Genomic DNA, 15,396 nt, shown 5'->3' on the forward strand with positions numbered 1-15,396 from the left:
TCCGTAGGTACACAGGGGCGACAGCAGTCCAGGGCTGGAGTGACCATGAAGCCCCATAACACGCCCTTCCCTCTGGACTCTACAGCCCACCCCCTCCTGGTTAAAGCTGCTCTCTGTCCCAGAGAGGACCAGCCCAAGTTGGAAGTGACTGTAGAGATCAGGGCCCAGTCCCCACCCACACATGATATGCTCACATGAAAACCAAAAGAAGTCCTGAAAAAACCCAGAAACAGAGGTTCAGAAGTTCAGTCATCCTGGCCGAACTGCACAGAATCACTGGGCTAGGAGAAGGAAGGTTCTGTGGCCAATTATGTCTAGAAAATGCCCTTAATATTACACTAGAGTGCTCTGCTGCTCAGAGATTTATTTTTTTCAGTACTGGGGATGAAACCCAGGGGCATTCTACCTCTGAGCTATACCCCCAGCCCTAATTTTTTATTCTTTATTTTGAAACAGGATTTCAGTAAGTTGCAGAGGGCCTCACTAAGTAGCTGAGACTGGCCATGAACCTGCAACCCTCCTGTCTCAGCCTCCCAAGTACTGGGATTACGAGCCTGCGCCACCACGCCCGGCTTCTCAGAGAATTTAACAAGCGAGAGAGGAAGTAGATTGGTGCGCACCTCTAATCCCAGGACTTGGGAGGCTGAGACAGGAGGATCGCAGGTTGGCAGCAGGATTCAGCAACTTAGAGAGGCCCTCCACAACTTAGCAAGAACCTGCTTCAAAATAAAACAAAAATACAAAGGGCTAGGATGTAACTTGGAACTAGAACACCCTTGGGTTCAATCCCCCATACCAAAAGAAGAAAGAAAGAAAGAAAGAAAGAAAGAAAGAAAGAAAGAAAGAAAGAAAGAAAGAAAGAAAGAAAGATTGATTATTCAGTCACAAAAAATAAGAAATTGGATGTTTTCCCTAATATGTGAAAGGTAAGGAGAAAAGGGTCATAGGAGGAACTCGAGGTGAAAAAGGAAATCCTATAGAGGAGCAAATAAGACAACCTAAATGAGGGGATGGGAAGGAGGAAGAAGGAAATTCTCTAGAGTACACCATATACTTAAACATATCGAAGTCAACCACTAAGCCAAGCATGGGAAGGAGGGATGGGGAGGGAATGGGGCGGGAACTGGGTAGGAGCTAAACGGGTGATGTGTGCATGTATGTCTCCACAAGATTTTTACCCCATTATAATGTATGAATACAGTGCACCAATTAAAAATTTTTAAAAAAGAGAAAAAGAAAAAAATCAGATAATGTATGTAAAATGCTTATCCTGGTGCCTAGAACAGAGAAAATACTTATAAATGATGGTGCTGCTGACATGGTTAAATACTGACTGCCAGGCTCAGTGCTGCTCTTAGTAACCCTCCACAGAAGTTCCCTTTCTTGGTAAATGGATGATTGTGCATGTATGCCTTTACCATCCATCAAGACATATGACTACAACATACCAATAAAAAAAAATAGAAGAAGATCCCTTTCTTGCTCTTCCCCATCCCAGCAACCTCAGCAGGCAGGCATGATTATCTGATTCCTTACCCTGGACCAGTGCATGGGTTCCCAGGGGCCAGACTGTTCCAGCCCACATCAGGGTGGGAGGATCCAAGCCAGGGCAGCCGCTGTTCCGGAAGGCCCTAGCCCAGAGACGGGGGGTCCTGGCTCACCCAGGCACAAGTTCCAGGAACGAGATGAGCTGAATGTCCTCTCTCTCTGGCCACAGCTAAGGTCCTCAGGCAATGGCAGAAGCCAGAGGCATGGCTGCCTTCGTTCCCAGCTCTGGAGCCAGGGGGCTTCCACCGTGGCAGGACTTCAGCCCAGCGCAGCCTGGATACACAGGTCCACCCAAAAAGAGGACCCAGCCCCAGCTTCTGGTTCCAAACCAGCCCCCCAAGACACCCAGGAAGAGGAGCAGCCTTCTCCGGGAGCTGGGTGTACGTATCCACCCCCTGGGTTGCTGGGGAGGGCAGTGGAGGAGCTGCCCAAGGAGAGTGCTGGGGAAGGGGAAGGGGTATAGACCTGACACCTGTCTATACCCGCTGCCTCGTGAGGGGCTGGGGTCTTGGCAACTTGGCTGTCTCTGCAGGGGAATGTCCTTCCCAGCCAACGAGACTCCTGAGCAGGCAGGAAGGGGACTCACCGCGGCTGGCAGGTGCGGGGCCCATGGCCACCGTGGGGACCAGCCACGGCTGCCGTCGCTGAGCCTGTCCGGTCCCTCCCCAGGCCTTCCACATCCTCCTCGCTCAGCTGCACCTGTTCATTGGGGCTTACCTGACTGCCACCGTCAAGGATCTTCACCTAGTCGTGCTGAAGTGTTGGTACCCCTTCTGGGGGGCAGCCTCTGTGAGTAGGGGTCCGGTGCATGGTGGGGCAGGCGCCGGCATTTGAGGCTGGCAGGGGTGAAGTATCGGCCCTCCTCACCCCACTTCCCCAGCCTCCTCACCTTGACGCCATGTTCTCTCGGTCGCACTGCACACAGCTCCTCCCAGAGCACCTTGCTCCCATGTCCCAGCAGAGCTGTCTGGAGTCTCTGGAACCTCCCCTAACTGACCATGTGCACCCGGCAGGGAGGAGGGCCAGCCTCAGTCGAGCAGGGGACAAGTCCCTTACTCCTTCCTCAGGGCTCTGAGCTCTGGACCCCACACATCCTGGGTGCTCTACGGCTCAGGAGAGCACACAGAAGGCCACACACGGCTCCTGTCCCCACCACCACCCCAGCCATCGATGGGATGGGAGACGAGAGACCAGCGCACACGCGGTCTCCCTGAGCCTCCGTGTTCTTCCAGCTGCAGACCTTAGCACCAAGAGCTCCTATCCTCCCCTTGCAGGATTCAGGAAAGCAGAGAGGGTCTGGGTGGAGGGTGGAATGCATCCTAGAGGGGATGGTCAGGGTTTGCAAAGTGGCAGAAGAGGGCGCTGAGGGACATCCTTGCACAGGGCACAGCCTGGTCCCCACTGTGGCGTGGGACAAGGTATGAAGACCGGTGTGCCCGGGGAGGGCGGGAGGTGGGGCTGAGGGGTGGGGTAGGACAAGCTTGCCGTCCTGGAGGAATGTTCTCTGTCTATCGCGTTGGTTTCCTTGGAGAATGGGGGGAGGGAATTTTGTGGGTTCCAAGGCTCCCCAACTGCTTTCCCTTGATGTTCTCATTTGCTCTGCAGTTTCTCATTTCAGGGATCTTGGCAATGGCAATGACGACATTTTCTAAGTCCTCCCTGGTGAGTAGATGTCTGGAGAGCATCCCCTCCCACCCCAAGCCAGGGGTAGCTTCGTGTGTGTGTGTGTGTGTGTGTGTGTGTGTGTGTGACACTAGAGGTTGAACCCAGGGGCATTCTATTTCTGTGTTCATCCTCAGGCCTATTTTTATTTTTATTTTGAAACAGATTTGCTAAGTTGACGAGAGTCTCACTACTTGCTGAGGCTGTCCTCAAACCTGTGATCCTCCTTTCTCAGTCTCCCAAGTACTGGGAATACAGGCATGTGTGCCGTGAGGCGTCCTGAGGCTGCTGGGGAGGATTTGCTAGGAGTAGCCTCAACACCTTCAGAACATCAGAGAACATCCCAGCAGAAGGCCCCCGTGCAGACAGGCAGGCAGGAGAGGAACTCCTGCCCCCAAGCTTCCACGCTCCCAATTCAACAAGGTGGCAAGAATGGCTCCCAGGCACCCCAGTCCGTCCCATCTGGGACAGAACCTTGCTTCTGCACCGTCTACCAGTCACCATACAACCATCCACCCCAAAGCCCCAAGTGCCCAGGCCAGAAGCCTATGCACCACGCCTGGCTCTGCTTCTCTTCTCCAAGTCCTGGAATTTGCTTCTAGACACCTTAGCTCCCCGCCTGTCTCTCCACCCCATGCCCTTACTCAGCCTTGGCTCTGGCATGGAGGGGTCATCCAGCCTACTCCCCGCGCAGCAGCCTGAGGGATTATTGAATACAAGTCCCACTGTGTTATTCTGCTGCTGTCAACCTCCCCTGGGCGGCTGCTACCCTCAGCTTGCCTCCAGTGTCAGCGAACCCCAGCCCACAGGTGGACTTCCATCTACTCTCTAAAGGCCAGGGAGATGGAGCTGTGGTTCTGCTCTTTCTGCCTGTGCGCTGCCCTGTTCCCCCATACGCGCCGCTCCCATCGGTGACTTCCTCCTAATCAGTCCCCATGACTCTGCTCGTACGTCCTGTTCTCCTAGAGATCTTCCTGCATGGCCAGATTCTGTGACCCTCAGAGCTCTTTGCATTTCCCTGTCTCTATCGTGTACTATATTCTGCATGGGCAGCAGGTGTCCGAGCATCTTTGTAGCCCAGAATGACTCAGAAGGACACAAGAATGGACACCCAACACAGGACTGGGTGGGTGGTGAGGAATGGATGATAGAATCACCCCTGTGATCACAGTTCACAGGTTCAGCCCATGGTGCAGCCCCTGCCTACCTTATCCCCTGCTCCGGAAGCCCTGGCTGTGTCCTGCCATGTTTATACTCCTCAGCCTGGGCTGGGATGTGGCTGTTCCTGCCTTCCTAGGAGACGCAGAGAACAGGAAGGTATTGGCACCAACACAGTGTACCAGAGGCAGGACATGCTGGGCAAAGACCTGCCCGTTCCCCTTCCCTTCCTGAAAACCAGAAAACCCTCTCTTCCTATACCTGAGCAGAAGGATCAACCCTCCTCCTACTGCGAGGAAATTAGTTACAGCATAAAAGGCTGTAGATCCGCACCCGTGCCCATTATCATTCCTCACTCTAAGCAATTTGCATTTGTGAAGATGTTCTTAGAATAATGCTTAGCCCAGGATAATGATGGGAACAGAAGCCAGACTGGTGGGCATGCTTGTAATCCCCACACTTGGGAGGCAGAGACAGGAGGATCGCGCAGGTTCGAAGCCAGCCGCGCTGGCTTAGGAGACCCTGTTTCCAAATAAAAATGTAAAAATAGGTCTGGGAGTGTAGCCCAGAGGTAGAAGGGCTTCCAGGAACCCCAGTACCACTAAAAAAAAAAAAAATGATGGGAACAGAAACGCCATTTCAGGACCACAGTGGGGTGGCAGAAAAGGAAGGCAGATGCTGTGGTACGTAGGGAACGGGACACCTTTAGGAGCATTCCTTTTCTTTCCCAAATGACCCTGCAAGGCTGTTCGGGTGTAGGGTCCCTGACCAGTGGGCATACCTGACATAGGATAGTCAGGGCTGGCTTTGAGGGGACAGGGCAGCAGGACTTTCTTCTCTGTTATCAAGCTCCTTGGGTCTAGAGGCAGCTCCTGGGTTCTCCCAGTGGATTCTATGGCCAGGTCCCCCTCAGTGGTCAGTAGCTCAGAGCCTCGTGTGCAGGTGAGCCAATCAGGCCCAGAGACAGGCAGAGTCTCTCTGGGGTCACAGAGCCAGCTCCTGGCAGGCCTGAGAAGAGGACCTGGTCCTGGGTCTCTAGCCTTTTGGACACCAGCTCTGACATCTGTCTTCTTTGCCTGTAGAAGGTGCTATGCCTGGCAGCGAACCTCATCAGCTGCTTCTGTGTGCTGGCTGGCCTCTTTGTCATTGCCAAAGACCTCTTCCTGGAGAATTCATTCCCATGGCCAATCTGGAGGCCATACCCTAACCCCACAGTAAGTGCCATGCCTCAGGGTCCTCTGACTCAAAGGAGGCCACCAGCTTGGCCACAGTGGAAGGGGATACCCAGTCTTCATTTCTCCAGGGCAGACGGTGAATTAGACAGGACCCACGTCATTGAGTCCAGCTCTGCTTTTATAGATGGGAAAATTGAGACTTAGAGGGGGCTGTCTTGAGGTCAAGAAATAAGTTGGCTGCAAATGCAAAGTGATAACTAGAACTTCCTAGTCCCCAGCCGAGGCTCCAGATGCAGAATCCATGATGGCCTGTAACCTGTGAGCCTCCCAGCAGTCTGGCACAGTCAGCTGAATCCTCTTTGTTATTCCCATTTTACAGGAGTGAACACTGAGGTCCAGAGAGGCTGAACTAGGGGACCAAGGCCACACAGTAAGGCAGGGGTACAGCACAGACTCAAAGCTGGGTCTGTGGATCAGCCAACCCAAGGCCGGCTCCTCTGTGCTGGGTTCTGATCATGGCAAGGTGTCTTTCTGGCCTAGGCATCCCCATCCCCATCCATCCAGAAGAGTTGGATTGGATGGTCCTAAAGCCACCTTCGGTTCTCCTGGGGATCTGTGAGGTTCCCCAGCCCTCAGACATTAGGCGAATACTCACCCAGGACCCGTACGCGCCAGGCACTGAGCACGGAGCAGTGACTGGGCCGTCCCAGCTTCACAGAGCCCCTCCTGTCTCTGGTGCATACTGGGAGCTGGCCCCGCCCTGCCAGATACCCAGCCTGAGTTTGGGGCGTAAGACACAGCTGTTGGCAGGAGGGTTCCTGAACAGGGAGCAGCCTACTTTCCAGCCAGTGGTGAGTCTCTGAGGTCCCTGGCTCTTGGTGACACGCCTGGCTGTGGCCAAGGCGGTTCTGAGTGACGGGGCTGGGGGAGGAGGCTTTGGGATGCTCTAGATGCCAGGAGAATTCAGACCCAGCCAGCAGGGCTTTTTCCTTGGCGAGGAGCCTCCTGAGTGCTGCAGGTGGTGGTAGTGCTGGGAGGGTACACCGGCACCCCAGGCCCTCCTTCCTCCCTTTCCTCCCTATTGCCTCCCTTGGCACGGGGCCTTGGGAATTGAAGGTGGCAGGGCTAGAACTGGTGGCTCCTTTTCCCCTCCTCTCTCCTCAGGCCTACATCCAGAGGCTGGAGCTGGCCCTCTTCTGCTTCACCTTCCTGGAGATGTTCCTGCTGGTGCCCACCGCCATCATAGCCTGTAGGAGGGACCGCCCATCTGCAGAGGTGAGCCCCCCGAGAGACGAGGACAGAGGGCTCAGAAAGGGGGAGAGGAGGAGCCATTTCATTCACGTGTCACATCCCTGAGCCTTCAGCAGTGGCAACGCACAGTCCTGGAGAGAGAGCAGGGCAGGTGAAGGTGGGAAGCGCTGGGTTACCACAAAGAAAACTCTGGGGCCCCAAGGACTGCAGGCCCAGGGAATCCCGCTGGAGATTCAGAGACTGCACAGGATCAGGATGGAGGGTTGGCTCCAGCAGAGGGACAGTGAGCCGGACCTTGGAGAAGGAACAGGGAGGGACCTGGGAGCTACAGCATGTGAGAAGCAGGGGTGTGGGGAACGGGCACCGAGGAAACACCAGGCACTCTCCTAAACTCTATATTATAGTAATTCATATGACTATGTAGTTATACAGACTTAGAACATATGGTTATATAGAGAAACATAACTTTACTTAACCTCACGTCCTAGGCAGGTTACTTACTTTCCACTCTACAGAAAAGTAAACCAAGGCTCAGAAAGGTCACTTCCTAAGGCCAAGCAGCCAACAGGGAAACTCCGTACTCAGCCCCAGGCATGTCTAAGCCGTGACCAAGTCCTTGTTTACCAGTAGGGGGGGCAGAATGGCAGACTGGGCCTGGTATATTTTAGAATAGAAGACTAGACTCTTTCTGTTCCCAAAGCCCCTGACCAGAAGTGTTTTCCAAGGCCCTTGCCTTTTTTAAATTTTTTTATTGGTGCATTATATTCACATATCATATTGGGGTAAAAAACTTGCGTGTACATACAAGTACACATCGCTGATTTAACCCCTATCCAATTCCCACCCCATTACCTCCCCATCCCTCCTTCCCTTGCTTGGCTTAGTGGTTGACTTCGATATGATTAAGTACCTTGTGTGTTTAAGTACATTGTGAAGAAGGAAAAGAGATTTTCCTTCTTCCCCCCTCCTTCCTCCTCCTTTAGGTTGCCTTGTTTGCTCCTCTACAGGATTTCCTTTTTCATCTAGAGTTCCTCCTATGGCCCATTTCTCCCTAACTCTCACATATTAGGGAAAGCATCTGATTTCTTTTTTGTGCCTGACTAATCTCACTTAGCATAATGTCCTCCAGTTCCATCCATTTCCCTGGAAATGATGTAGTTGAGTTTTTTTTGATGGCTGAGTAAAATTCCATTGTGTACATATCCCACAGTTTTGTAATCCATTCATCTGTTGATGGACATCTTGGCTGGTTCCATAGTTTGGCTATGGTGAATTGTGCAGCTATGAACATAGATACACATGCATTAGTTTGGTAGTTTGGTTTCTTTTCTTTTGGGTAGATACCCAGAAGTGGTATTGCTGGATCAAATGGTAGGTTTGTTCCCATTCTTCTGAGGATCCTCCATACTGTTTTCCAAAGTGGTTGCACTAATTTGCAATCCCACCAACAATGTCTTAGAGTTCCCACTTCTCCACATCCTCGCCAGCATCTGTTGTTGTTTGTGTTTTGAATGATTGCCATTCTAGTTGGAGTTAGGTGAAATCTCAGGGTAGTTTTGATTTTTATCTCTCTGATTGCCAATGATGTTGAGCATTTTTTCATGCATTTATTGGCCATTTGAATTTCTTCTTTCAAGAAGTATCTATTTAGTTCCTTTGACCATTTTGTTATTGGATGCTTTGTTTTCTTACTGTTACGATTCTTGAGTTCTCTATATATTCTAGATATTAGTCCTTTATCAGAGGTGTAGGTGGCAAAAATCTTCTCCCATTCTGTTGGCTCTCAGTTGAGGTTCTTGACATTCCTTTGCTGAACAGAAGCTCTTCAGTTTCATGCAATCCCACTTATTGATTCGTCTTTTAATTTGTTGTGCCTTTGGGGTCTTGTTGAGAAAGTGTTTATCTGTGCCTATGTGTTGCAGTGTTTGCTCTTGCCTTTAAAGGAAAAAAAAGATATATAATCTTAAGTCAGAGCCAGGGGTGGTGGCGGCCAGTTGTAATCCTAGCATTCGGGCCCCTGAGACTGGAGGATCGCGGTTTGCCGACAGCCTCAGCTACTTAGTGAGGCCCTCTGCAACTCAATGAGACCCTGTTTCAAAATAAAGAATAAAAATAGGGCAAGGGGTATGGCTCGGAGGTCAAATGCCCCTGGGTTCCATCCCTAGACTGGCCAAAAAAAAAAAATCTTAAGTCAGGCATGGTGGTACACACTTACAATCCTAGTACTTGGGAGGCTGGAAAGGCGGATCGCAGGTTCATGGCCAGACTCTGCAATTTAGTGAGACCTTATTTCAAAATGAAAGAATAAAATAGGGCAGGGGGTATAGTTCAGAGATAGAATGTCCCTGAGTTCCATTCGTACACCAAAAAATAAAAAATTAAAATAAAAAGTAATCTAAGCTTGAGACACTGTAGAAACATACATTGTAAATATCAGCCTTGATGTGGCCTGATCATTGCCATGGTCAGCACGCATCTCTACACGGTATGGAGTTTCCACGTCACGCACAGGTGACCTGAGCTTCATTAACACTAAGCACATAAACTGTCTTAGTTAATGCCTGGCTGTCTTCTCATCACGAAGTCAGAGCGCAGCCAGGCACAAAGGTTCACACCCATCATCCCAAGATTTGGGAAGCCGAGACCGGAGGATCGCAGATTCAAAGACAGCCTCCACAACACGGCAAAACTCTCAGCAACCTAGCGAGAACTTGTTTCAAGATTTAAAAAAAAAAGTCAGAGATAGAATGCTCCTGAGTTCAACCCCCCAGGATAGAGAGAGAGAGAGAGAGAGAGAGAGGGGGGGGGGGAGAAAGGCATTGGAATTTGGGCCCAGGGTTGCTCCCCAACTTGGCCAGGACAACAAGGGAGGCATTCAGGGACATGGTGTTTTACTGACCCCCTTTTCTTTAAGGAAGCTACAAGTGGAAAAGTGACTCCTCTTTTGCAGGACAATAAAGGATCTTCCCCCGTTCCCGAGCTGGAGTTCAGGACTATACCGCTGGAGCCTCCACCCCACTACCAGGAAGTGATTTGGAATCTCTACCATGCTACCAGGACGTGATTCGAGGTAACAGAAGAGTGGAGCAAACACGGGGCTGAAGGGGTCCACCTCTGGGCTCCCCTGGGTTCCAGAACTCTCTGTGGTCCCTTCTCCCTGGATAGGAGCCAGTTGCCAAGGAAAAGGGGCACATGGTGCTGTTGCTAGAACCATCTGCCCCGATGTAGGCCACGGTGAGGCAGTCCCTTCCCCTCCACTGAACCAGGCACGCCCGCCCAGCTTCATCACTGGCCAGCAGCCCATGGGCTCCCCTCTGCATCGTTCACCCCAGTCCATGGTGACTATTCAGGGGGCGACCAGCAGAGCTCCTCAAACTGGGGAGGCATAGAGGTTTTGGGGGGACTTTTATGGCTAAATGCCTGGATTTGGGGTGAGGGCCAAGGGACCACGAGACCCTGGGACCTGTTCTCCCTCCAACCCCCAGGGGTCTCTGCCTCCCTGGGCCTCAGTGTCTCCAGCCGTAAAGGGGAGAGTGAGCGGTCCAGGTGGCCTGGGAGCCTCCGGGGACCTCAGAAGCCCCACTCAGGAGGGCAACTCAATGGCACCCGCTTGTGCCGGGCAGAAAAGTCAAGGGAGGAATCTGCCCTCTCTACTTCCCAGACTTCCATCGTCCGAGGAAATGCTTCATGATTGAGGCTTATTCCTCCTAGACTGTGTCGTATTTTTTTCCGTTTCCTTAAATTGATTTGTTTTCTTAAAAGGGGACACTTTACGGCACCAAATGGTAAATCAGCATATTTCCATAAACAGGAGCTAACACGCCCCACCTTGACATTGCTGTACTACCCCTTGCCCTCTTGCTCGCTCTGCTCCAAGACCCCTGGGGTTCCCTGAGACGTCTGAGCCCTCCCCCGGCCCCTCCCCCGCCTGGACCCCTCTCCCAGGTATGTGCAGAGCTGGCTCTCCGCATCAGCACGGGACCACCCAGTCAGGGCCAGGCTCCATATCTTTTAAGCCTTGCGTCAGTCAGTCTGAGATGTAGGTGCTGTGATTGTCTGTTTCCTGCAAGCTCAGGAGAAGTTACGCAATTTGTCTGTAAGCACACAGTAAGTGGGCAATTTGGCTCTCAATCAAAGTGCCCCCTCCAGAGGATGCCCCAAATTAGCTGTAGCATGGCCCCTGCTCTCCTGGAGTGGCCCTTGCACTGGGGAGGTGAGATACATGTGCAAGTTGGGCTGCCACACTGATCTAAACAGCAGAGTCAGCCCTCATGGGTTGTCTACGCAGACAGACTGTCGCCCACACCATCCAGGACTCGATGCACGCAGTAGCCAGGCTTTCTTTTTGGGGGAAGCCATCTTCTCTCCACTATCTCACAAAGCTCCTTGTGTGTAAGGATTCACTCTCGCACTAAATATCCCTGGGGTCCAGGTTTTCTGAATTCTCCTATCTGCTTCGCCACCTCTGGCCATGGTCACTGTCTTGCCCATAACACCTGTTCCCTCTGCTTCTGATGCATCTAAGCTTCTGTGGATTGCAGCGGGCTCTGGAATGCGGTGTAAAGGAGGGTCACTAGGCCCTAGCACCGTGCAAATGGCAGGCTGAGTATCATCTTTCAAAAGATGAAAGGGCCTGATGGAGTGAATCTCAGCTTGGCTGTTACCTGGCTGCTAACTCCAGCTCTGCCAGTAACTTACTGTGTGATCTTGACTCAGCCCCTTTCCCTCTCTGGACCCATTTCCTCATTTATAAAGTAAAAAAGAGGACGTTGTGCCTGATGGATGCTTTCTATCAAGGACAGAAATTGCTGAGCATGGAGGAAGGAAGGAAGGAAGGAAGGAAGGAAGGAAGGAAGGAAGGAAGGAAGGGAAGGAAGAAGGATCACAAGTCCAAGCCTAGCCTAGGCAACTTAATGAGACCCTGTTTCAAAATTAAAAATTGAAAGGGCTCGGTGGTAGAGTACCCCTGGGACCCATCCTCAGACCACACACACACACACACACACACACACACACCACAGATATAGAAATGGCACATGATTCTGTTTTTATTCTTTAGAAGCCAGTAAATAAAAGACTTGCCAAGACGACTTTCCCTCTAAGAAGGGTGCAGCCTCTGCTGGGCTAATGGAAGGTCAGGTGGGAAGGCCACCTGGTGTCCTCTGCGCGGCCCAGTCCCCAGGAGGCTTGGCGACACACCCTCTGCTGGAAGGTCCCCACAACTCTACAGTTGGTGTCCAGAACAGAACTCAAAATTTCTAATGCCAGGATAGAAACTGCAAGAAATCTTGACTAGGGTTGGTGCTGGAGTTAAGTTTGAGCCCAGTTCCTGGCTGAAGTCAAGTCCCCGGTTCCCAAACCCATGTCTCCTGCAGTCTGTGAGCCAGTGTTGCAAACTCTCACCCCACCTCTGCCCCAGGAGCATCATGCCAGACCCCAAAGGCACACTCTTCCCCCCTCACTTCCATGCACCCCTGACCTCAAGCAAGGTCATGAAAGCAAGAGAGGGTACACTTACTAATCCCATCCTCCCTTCATCCCACAGGTAAATACTGAGCTCCTATGGTGTCGAGACAGACCCCTGTGTGCAAAGCCCGGCCCATCCTCACCCCATCACAGGCGTGACTCTGGTGGGTGAGATATGCACAAATCAAACGATCACAAAAATAAACATATAGCTGCTATGAAGGGAAATGGAGGTGCTCTGAGTGAATATGATGGAGCCTGATCTGGGACTCAGGTTGGGATGGAGGAAGGGAAGGGATCAGGAGGCCTGCCCTATGCAATGGTGTCAATGGAGGGCTGAGGCACTGGGGTCCGAGCCGTCCTGGCTCTGCCACACGAGACAGGTCTTCCCAGGCCACAGCTCTAATCTCCCCTTCCCTTCCCACCACCCTGCGGGACAATCACTTCCTCCTGCTCCTGCTCCCTTCCAGTAGCAAATTGCCAACTAGGTGCCAACCCCGCCAGGGGTTGGACGCAGTTACCCATCATGGCTGAACCAGAGAAACGGAACCCTGGAGACATACACTGGGGTTGACCATAGGGAATTGGCCGATGAGATTATGGAGAACGTCGAGCAACGTCATGATGCATAGAGCAGGTGCTGAGGAGGCAGGCTGCACGTTGCAGGCACGGGCTGGAGCTGCTACTCAAGGGGGGATTTCTTCTTCATCAGGGGACTCTTGGCTCTATTCTTCAAGCCTTTGGATAGCTTGAGTCAAGCCTAGCCAAATGATCTAGAAAAATTTTTTAAAGTAAATTGAGTCCTGGGCATGGTGCAGCACACTTGTAATCCCAGCATTCCGGAGGCTGAGACCAGAGGATCGCGGTTCGAGGACAGCCTCAGCTACTTAGTGAGGCCCTTGCAACTCAGTGAGACCCTGTTTCAAAATAAAGAATAAGCCGGGCATGGTGGCGCACGCTTGTCATCCCAGCATTTGGGAGGCTGAGACTGGAGGATCGCAGTTCGCGGACAGCCTCGGCTACTTAGTGAGGCCCTCACAACTTAGTGAGACCCTGTTTCAAAATAAAGAATAAAAAACTAGGGGTGGGAGTGTAGCTCAGAGGTAGAATGCCCCTGGGTTCCACACCCAGTACCACAAAAAAAATTTTTTTTGAAAGAAAGAAAAAAAAAAAAAAAAAAAGAAAAAAAGAGCTGAGGGTGTAGCTCAGAGGTAGAATGTCCCTGGATCAAACCCAGTGTGTGTGTGTGTGTGTGTGTGTGTGTGTGTGTGTGTGTGCAAGAGAGAGAGAGAGAGAGCATAATGACACTCTTCAGTCCCACAGAGATTACCCCCCAAGTCAGCAGGTAAGACAAAAATTACATAGCATCAAAGTTGTCCTTAAAAATCCCTGAAATCACCCAAAGAGTTCAACAATGCAAAACAGACCCGTTGAGGGCAGCATGTTTCACGTCCTCTACCCCTACCAAATAAGCTGGGGTTTGAGTGAGCACACAGACGCCCAAGAGATGGCTGATCACACAGCCTGCAGAGTTCCCTTCCCTCACCACCTCCTCCGTGGTCACCTCTGGGACCGGCTGGCCCCTGCACTGCAGCCCAGGTGCAGATGAGGCCTCCGGGGCTGATTTCCAGGTGCTGCAGAAGAGTTTCTTGCTGTCCTTCCTGCTATTTGCTCTCTGGAGCTGGGCATTGCTTTCTTGTCTGCCATCCTGGGCTTCCATGCCACCTTCTGCTACACCTGGCTGGTGAGTGATTCAGCGAGGTCTCTGCAGGACAGGCACACCCTTGCTCTGTCTCCAGGGCTGGCCAGCCCTGGAGGAGGCCAGGGGCTGCTGTCCTGCATAGCAGCAGGGTTTGGGCCCGAGGGACTGAGCCTCCCTAGACCCACCTTGCAGGAATGCTTCTGGGGGCCATGCAAGCACAGGAGAGGGGTGATGTAAACTGGCTGGGAGAAACAGCCACTTGGCCATGCTAGACTCCAGGGTGGCAGTGATGTCACAGGAAGAAACAGCAGAGGGTGAGGCTCCGGGTCCCAGCTGGAGCCTGTCACTTAGCGTGTACAGACAGGATGGCGACAGCAGTTCACATCAGCAGGGAGGGGCTCCCCGAGCTCATTCCTCTGGCCCTCAGGACAGGCCTGAGGGGGGCATGGAAGGGATGATGACACCCCCAGCTCCAGTCACAGACTGGGACAGCAAGGCCCAGAGAGTTGAGGAGGCATCCACTTAGTCTAGGTGTGTCTCCCCACCCTTCTGCCCAGGGCAGACCACGGTTCCAAGAAGCATTCGGCCCAAGGCCCAGGGTCTGGGGCTCAGCCAGCACTGCCTGTCCTACAGAGGGGCACAGGGAGAGGGGGAGCAGGGAATGGAAAAGTCTGGGGGAGTACCCACCCACCTCTTCCTCTTTCTTGCTTAGTGACAAAGTTTATTCCTAAAAGCTGTACTGCTAGGTAAAAAACAACAATATTTTCATGAATGTGAGTGGAAACGTTAGGATGAGTCCCATCCATCCCCACCAATGTACCCCCATCACGGTACCCAAGCCACTCTAGGGCAGAAGAGGGCTCAGTGGAGACAAGAGTGTAGGTAGTGAGCAGCCTGGCAGGTAGGGCCATATTTATTAGGCTGCCGTTGTCATCTGTCACCAAGGGGAGCGAGAAGGCCCTGCATGTGGGTGGGAAGGGGCAAGAGAAAGCATTTCTTTGGAAAGTTCATTCTTCATTTTCTTCACTAATTTTCTAGCTTTTAGGGGGACCAGTTAGAGTTTTCAAGCAACCCTGGATGATATGGCATAGATGAAGGCTTAGAAAGAAAAAGAAAGGCTAAAGTCCACACATGTGAGCATGTGTATTAGTGTGCATGCCCGTGAGGAAGGAACATCTTAGAGGCTGAGCTCTTCCTCCAACCCTGAGCCCCCTGGACTCCTCCTTCTCCCCCTCCTGAGGGGGCTTGACTGCAAGCTCTGGAGAGTCTTCCTGACCCTGGCAGTGTAGTCATTCATGTATGCATCTATCTGCTCATTCATTCAGTATTCCATCAACAAGTTCACTCATTTACTCTATCAACAAATGTAACTCAAGCTGGGCATGGTGGCCCACTCTTATAAACCCAGTACTTTGGAGGCTGACACAGGGGGAT

Source organism: Muscardinus avellanarius (assembly GCF_963383645.1).
Source record: "Muscardinus avellanarius genome assembly, chromosome: 1".
Taxonomy (NCBI): domain Eukaryota; kingdom Metazoa; phylum Chordata; class Mammalia; order Rodentia; family Gliridae; genus Muscardinus; species Muscardinus avellanarius.